Here is an 8226-nt window from a genome sequence, read left to right on the forward strand (position 1 = left end):
TTAGTGTCATATCTAAGAAATCATTGCCTAATCCCAGGTTATGAAAATTTGTACTTATGTTTTCTTCTAAAAGTTTTACAGTTTTAAACGGTTTTACAGTTTAGCTCTTACATGTAGGTCTTTAATCCATTTCTAGTTCATTCTTATATATGGTATAAGGTAAGAGCCCAGCTTCATTCCTTTGGATATCCACTACCATTTGCTGAAAAGACAATATTCTTTCCCTGTTGGGTAGTTTGGAGATCATTGTTGAAAATCAGCTGGCTACTATTACAATATCAAATAATAAGAATAATACCCAGCATCTTTGCCTTGTTCCTAGTCTGGGAATAGTTTTATTGTTTCACCATTATGTATGTTGTTTGATACGTATGTGTCAGGAACAGGACTTTCTCTTTAACTCTGGTTTACTAAAGTTTAATCATAAATGAATATTGAATTTTATTACCTACTTTTTCCTGCAGTTATTGAGATGATCACATTTTTCTCCTTTAACCATACAGTGAGGTGCATGTATTACATTACATAGATTTTCTGTTGTTGAAATGCCTCTGCATTCCTGGGGTAACCAATTGCAATTATTTCCTATTCTGAGTTTCTTTTATAGCTCCCTGTCTCAGCTCGTGCTTTGAGGGTCCATGTTGTTTCATGTTCTGGATCTGCATCAAAAGCTCCAGTTTCTTAGTTGGAATGTTCTCCTAGAAGCTTCCGGAAGCTCAGGTTTGCTCGTTAGTGATGTGGTGGAGGTGGCCAAGAGGCTCTAGGGCAGAGCCCAGTGCTTTAGGCTGTGTGCGTATTTGCCACAGAGGAGCCAGATAAAAGCCAGGTGCCGAGCAGGTAGCAGCCTTCCAAAGTCACTACTTTGGTCTTTAAGCAACAGAATTCAAATTCTCTGTCCTTGTCTGTAAAGTTTATTCTGTCTCGTAAACATTTTTCTGGTGAAAAGCAGAACTTTGATCATTTTATGTTTTGTGCACTTCCTAAACGACGGGCAGTATGCTCAGTCATTTACACACATTATTAATAATGATGCTAGCTACCACTAACTGGTCCTTCACCCAGTTGTAAGCACTGTGCTAACTGTTCTACAGTAGCGTTTCCTTTAATCCCCTTAACCTCCCTGTGGAGCAGGTATTATCATCTCTCATTTACACATGAGGAAACTGAGGCTGAGAGAGGTTAACTTGCCAGTGGTCATCAGACAGAGAGCCACGGTTCAAAATTAGTTTTGTGTCATCGCAGAGTCTGTGCCCTTAGCTGCTGCTATATGTGCTATGTGTAATCAGCTCTGTCAGCCCGAGCTCCCATGATCGGTGTTAAGTACCAACAGCTCCGTGTGACCAGAGCGTGACCAGGCATCGCCAAGTGTGATTGGCTGGAGTCGTTTGCGGTCGGCTTGGTCTCAATGTCAGGCTGTGACCCACGCTCACATGAGGTGTTCTGCAGTAACGGCCCCCTTAGGGAAATTGTGCTGTGTGCTTTTCTTTCAAGCTTTTAAGAAATAACAGCTTTATTTGTGATGTAACTAACCTACCATACAGTTCCCCAATTGAAAGTGCACAATTCAGGATTTTTTGTACATTCACAGACTTGAACAGCCATCACCATAATCAATCTTAGACTATTTTCATCACCCCTAAAAAGAAGCTCTGTGCCCCTTAGTAGTCCTCATTTCCTCCCAGACTCCTCACCACCAATCTGCTTCCTGTCTCGACAGCCTCGCCTTTTCTGGATATTTCATCTAAATGGAATTGTACAATATGTGGTCTTTACTGACCGGTTTCTTTCACATTAAATAATGTTTTCAAAGATATGGTATATGTTTGTAGCATATACCAGTATTTTATTTCTTTTTATTTTCAAGTAACATTCCAATGTATGGATATACCCCATTTTCTTTTTCCATTCATCATTTGGTGGACATTAGGGTTGTTTCTACTTGTCGACTATTAATAATAATGCTGCTATGAATACTTATACACAGGTTCTAATGTGGGTGTATGTTTTGTGGGGTTTTTAATTTAATTTTTCAGTAGGCTTCACAGCCAGCACAGAGCCCAGAGGAGCGTGAATTCACAACCCTAAGATCGAGACCTGAGCTGAGATCGAGAGTCAGATGCTTAACGAACTGAACCACGCAGGCGCCCTGTACACTTCTCACTTTCTAATGTAATATAATTTACCTTTTATTATGATCATCGTTCTCGCATCCTCTTACTCTGCCGTCCCCACCCTTGCCAAATCAGCACAAGGAGGGCTGAGATTTTTGAGTAATTTTTTCCAAAGTCTGGAACAGGCCTGGCACTGTTAGACGTTTAACAGATACTTGTTGAATGAATGATCCAGCTGCTAGGTTAGATCAGCCCATCCCAAGCTGCTCTCTTTCCTCCTTTTCTCTCTCCTGATACAAACACATCTTAGGGACACTCTTAGGTTCTTTGCTTTCTGCTCCCCACTTTTACACCAGCTAATTTCCCACCAGCAGGTAATGCCTGAAACTTCCTTTCAATGAAGCTGCACTTTGGGTTAACATTTTCTTTTAAGCTTATTATTCTGAGAGAGACAGAGAGACAGAGAGCACAAGGGAGGGGCAGAGAGAAAGGGAGAGAGAGAGAGGGAGAGAGGGAGAATCCCAACCAGGCTCGATGCTGCCAGAGCAGAGCCCCACATGGGGCTTGAACCCATGAACTGTGAGATCATGACCTGAGCCAAAATCAAGATTCATTGGCTTAACTGACTGAGCCACCCAGGCACCGCTGGGGAGGCCCACCCTCCCTCGTCCTTCCCTTCCCTTCCCTTCCCTTTCCTTTCCTTTCCTTTCCTTTTCGGACTGGGAGCCTGACTGGTTCAGGCCAGCCTGAGAGTTACTGTCCCAACTCTCCTGGATCTGTTGTCCACTCTAAGTTCAGTCAGCCCTGGCCCAAGCGGTGAGTGATGAGACACAACACAGCAGCAGAGGTAGTGGGCTGAGATCCTCTCAGAATTGCATGTGGCTGAAAAGACAAGGAGCAGCTTCACTGGCTCCCCCAAGAAGCACAAATGCCAGATAAGAAAGCAGGGCAGCGGCTGTGCTCAGGATGTCCCCTGGCAATGCTGAGGTGGATCTCAGTTCTCCATGCTGCCTGCTGGCTGTCCTAGCCAAGGGACAGCAATAAACCATCAATCCTACAGGGTCATCTCTGCTGTCCAAAAAAAGCCTAACTAATACACTCTCCTCTCACAAACCAGTGCTGGGGGATTTGCTGACACCTTTTCCTCTCAATTCATAGAAATTTCAAGAAAGAGAAATTTTGTCAAAATAGGTCAGCTCCAACCACAATGCTGCTAAAGCCCCTGACTGATTATTATGGTGAAGACAGTAAGAGGGGAAAATAAGAGCAATGAAAAGGAGTCTCCTAGACTCTGTAAATTTAGGGAGGACTGAAGGTAATTTTATTTTATTTTTGGAAAGTACTATGATAAAAAATTAATATACAACTCCAGTTGACTCCAGCAATCCATGTGGGAGAAGGGAAAAATTCAATTCCAGTCCACCCTAGCCATCACATCCCAACTACAGGGGGGAACAACTGAGAAGCACATGTGAAGTTCACAGTCCAGAGGCACAGGCTCACAAAGAGTCTGAGACCTAATCATAGGACTATAGAACACTTCTTCTCTCAGCAACACCTTACCACTGTATTACTTAGCCTATTTGCAGAAGTTCCTTTTACATAGTGCATCATGTCTGGCTATAAAAAAAAAAAAATCACAAGACATACTAAAAGGCAAAAAACACAGTTTAAAGAGACAGAACAAGCATCAGAACCAGACTCAGAAATGGCAGGGACATTGGAAGTATCAGATTAGGAATTTGCCACAACTGTAATTAAAATGCTAACAGCTCTGGGGTGCCTGGGTGGGTGGCTCAGTTGATTAGGCGTCTGACTTCAACTCAGGTCATGATCTCTGAGTTTGTGAGTTCGGGCCCTGTGTCGGGCTCTGTGCTGACAACTCAGAGCCTGGAACCTGCTTCAGATTCTGTGTCTCCCTCTCTCTCTGCCCCTCCCCCACTCAAGCTCTGTCTCTCTCTCTCTCAAAAATAAATAAACATTAAAAAAAAATTTAATGCTAACAGCTCTAATGGATAAAGTAGACAACATACAAGAAGAGATGGGTAACCTGAACGGAGAGTTAGAAATTCTAAGAAAGAACCCAAAGAAATGTTAGAGATTAAAAAAAAAAAAAACTGTAACAGAAATGAAGAAATGAAGAATACCTTTAATGGCTTATTAGTAGATTGGACACAGCTGAGGAAAGAATCTCTGAGCTTGAAGATATTTCAGGAGTAACTTCCAAAACTAAAAAGAAAACGGAAAAAGAGTGGGAAAAAACCCATAATATCCAAGAACTGTTGGACAACTACAAAAGGTGTTACAGACATGTAAATGGGAATGCCAGGAAGAGAAGAAGAAACAAAAGAAATCTTTGAAACAATAATGCCTGAGAATTTCCCCGAAATTAATGTCAGACACCAAACCACAGAACCAGGAAGCTGAGAGAACACCACATGGAATAAATGCCCCCGAAAAGCTATATCAAGGAATATCATCTTCAAACTATAGAAAGTCAAAGATAAAAAGTAAAAAAGTAGAGGGGCACCTGGGTGGCTCAATCAGTTGGGCAGCCGACTTTGGCTCAGGTCATGATCTCGCGGTTTGTGAGTTCGAGCCCCTCGTCGGGCTCTGTGCTGACAGCTCAGAGCCTGGAGCCTGTTTCAGATTCTGTGTCTCCCTCTCTCTGACCCTCCCCCATTCATGCTCTGTCTCTCTCTGTCTCAAAAATAAATAAATGTTAAAAAAAAACTTAAAAAAAAAAAGAATAAAAAAGTAGAAAGTAAGAAGATAAATCCTGAAAGAAGACAGAGGAAAATATACCTTACTTATGAAGGATCAAAATTAGGAACTAAATTCACTTTCTCCTCAGAAACCATTCAAACAAGAAGAGAGTGGAGTGAAATACTTACAGTGTAGAGAGAAAAACTCCACCAACTTACAATTCTGTACCCTGTGAAATTATCATTCAAAATGAAGGAGAAATAGGGGCTCCTGGGTGGCTCAGTCAATGGAGTGTCCAACTTGGGCTCAGGTCATGATCTCCTGGTTGTTGTCAGTGCAGAGGCCGCTTCTGATCCTCTGTCCCCCTCTCTCTGACCCTCCCCTGCTTGTGCTGTCTCTCAAAAGTAAAAAAAGTAAAGGAGAAATAAAGTTTTTCTCAGACAAACAAAAATTGAGAATTTGCTGCCAGTAGACCCGTTTTGCAAGGAATTTTCCTTTAGAGATAAGGAAACATATAGGTCAGAAGCACAAATCTACATAAAGAAAGAAAGAGCATTGGGGCACCTGGATGGCTCAGTCAGTTAAGTGTCAGACTCTTGATTTAGTCTTAGGTCATGATTTCATGGTTCATGAGATTGAGCCCCACGTTGGGCTCTGCACTGACTGTGTGGAGCTTGCTTGGGATTCTCTCTCTCTCTCTCTCTCTCTCTCTCTCTCTCTCTCTCTCTCTCAAAATCAATATACACTTTTAAAACAAGGACATCAAAGAAGGAATAAGTGAAGTTAAAATACAAACTTTTCTTTTTCTTATTCTTTTTTAAATGTTTACTTATTTATTGAGAGAGGGAGAGAGAGAGAGCAAGGGAGGGGCAGAGAGAGAGAGAGAGAGAATCCCAAGCAGGCTCCACACTGTCAGTGCAGAGCCCAATGTGGGGTTCAATCTCATGAACTGTGAGATTATGACCTGTGCTGAAATCAAGAGTTGATGCTTAACTGACTGAGACACCAAGGAGTCCCTCTTTTTCTTACTCTTAATTGATCTACAGATAAGTTTGTTCAAAATAATAAATAGCCACAATGTATTTGATTATGTATATATATGCTTATGTATATGTCAAATAAATGACATCAGTGATACAAGGGACAAGAGGGAGAATCAAGATTATTTTGTTATTATAAGGTACTCACACAACCTGTAAAGCAGTCTGGTGTTATTTGTTGTTTTTTTTTTTAATTTTTTTTTTCAACGTTTTATTTATTTTTGGGGGGACAGAGAGAGACAGAGCATGAACGGGGGAGGGGCAGAGAGAGAGGGAGACACAGAATCGGAAACAGGCTCCAGGCTCTGAGCCATCAGCTCAGAGCCTGACGCGGGGCTCGAACTCCCGGACCGCGAGATCGTGACCTGGCTGAAGTCGGACGCTTAACCGACTGCGCCACCCAGGCGCCCCCAGTCTGGTGTTATTTGAAGGTAGACTTGGATTAGGTATAAATGTGTACGGCAAACTTAAGGCAATTACAAAAAAAAGTAAAAAAAAAAGAAAAGAACAAGAAGTAAACTAATATGCTAAGAAAGGAAAGAAAACGGAATTATAAAATGCTCAATAAAAACCACAAAAGCAGAAAAAGAGCAGGAGACAAAAATAAGAACAAAGAACAAGGAGCACCTAGGTGGCTCAGTCAGTTAAGCATCTGACTCTTGATTTTGGCTTAGGTCATGATTCCATGGTTCATGAGTTGGAGCTCAGTGTTGGGCTCCATGTTGACAGTGTGGAGCCTGCTTGGAATTCTCTCTCTCTCTCTCTCTCTCTCTCTCTCTCTCTCTCTCTCTGCCCCTCCCCCACTTGTTCTCTCTCTCAAAATAAATAAACATTAAAAAAAAAAAGAACAAGGAGAGCAAATAGAAAACAGTTGCAAATATGGCAGATATTATTCCAACTATATCGATAATCACTTTGAACATCAATGGTCTAAATGCACCAATTAAAAGATACATTGTCAGAGAAGATCAAACCCAACTATATGTCATTTATGAAAAACCCTCCCTTTAAATATAAAGACACATAGATTAAAAGTAAATGGATGGAGAAAGGTATACCATTCTAACACTAATTAAAAGAAAACAAGAGTAACTATATTAACTTTAGACACAACAGGGGCGCCTGGGTGGCTCAGTTGGTTGAGCGACTGACTTCAGCTCAGGTCCCAATCTCACGGTTTATGAGTTTGAGCCCCGCATCGGGCTCTGTGCTGACAGCTCAGAGCCTGGAGCCTACTTCGGATTCTGTGTCTCCCTCTCTCTCTACCCCTCCCCTATTCATGCTCTGTCTCTCTCTATCTCAGAAATAAATAAACACTTAAAAAAAATGTTAAAAAAAAAACTTTAGACACAACGAACTTCAGAGCAAAAAAAGTCTTCAGGGTTAAAGAGGGGCACTGAATAATGATAAAGGGGTCAATTCTCCAAGAAGATATAACAATTCTTATCATATATATGTCTAACAACAGAGATTCAAAATCTGTGAGGCAATGACTGATAGAATTTCAGGGAGAAACAGATGAATCCAGTATTATGGTTGAAGATCTCAGGACTCCTCTATCAGAAATGGATAGTCCTCTCTGGGCTCAGATCTAGTTTGCAGCAACATGGCTAAATGCACCAAGAAGGATGGAATTGTCAGTAAATATGGGACCCATTATGGTGCCTCTCTCAGGAAAATGGTGAAGAAGATGGAAATACGCCAGCACGCCAAGTACACTTGCTCCTTCTGTGGCAAAACCAAGATGAAAAGATGAGCTATGGAAATCTGGCATTGTGGTTCCTGCGTGAAAACTATAGCTGTGGTGCCTGGACCTACAACACCACTACAACAGCACTTCTGCTGTCACAGTAAAGTCGGCCATCAGGAGACTGAAGGAGTTTTAAGACCAATAGAAACTCCACCATTTGAAATATTGCTAGCCTATAATAAATGGGTTTATATAACAACAACAACAAAAATAAATGGATGGACCCAGCAGTCAGAAAATCAGTCAGTACACAGTTGAACTCAACATCACCATCAATCACCTGATATAATGGACATCTATAGACTACTTCATCCAACAACAGCAGAATACACATTCTTCTCAAGCTCACATGGAACATTCACCAACATGGGCCACATTCTGGGCCATAAAATACACCTTAACAAATTTAAAAACATAGAAACCATACTATGTCTGCTATCAGACCACATGGAATTAAAATGAGATATCAATAACAGAGACATAGCTGGAAAATCCCCCAAAACTTAGAGATTAAACAATATACTTCTAGAAGAGTCAAAGAAGAAACCTCAAGGTAAATTTAAAAATATTTTGAACTAAAAAAATGAAAACACAACTTATCAAAATTTGTGAGATACAG

General features: G+C 41.2%; 1 pseudogene; it reads left to right on the forward strand.

The window, feature by feature from the left end:
* Window positions 1-7453: 7453 nt before the first annotated feature.
* LOC112857261 (large ribosomal subunit protein eL43 pseudogene) lies at window positions 7454-7812 on the forward strand (annotated as a pseudogene).
* The last annotated feature ends 414 nt before the right edge of the window (window positions 7813-8226 follow it).

The sequence above is a fragment of the Puma concolor genome, chromosome E2 (assembly GCF_028749965.1).
Source record: "Puma concolor isolate L17-30 chromosome E2, mPumCon1.1.hap2, whole genome shotgun sequence".
NCBI lineage: Eukaryota > Metazoa > Chordata > Mammalia > Carnivora > Felidae > Puma > Puma concolor.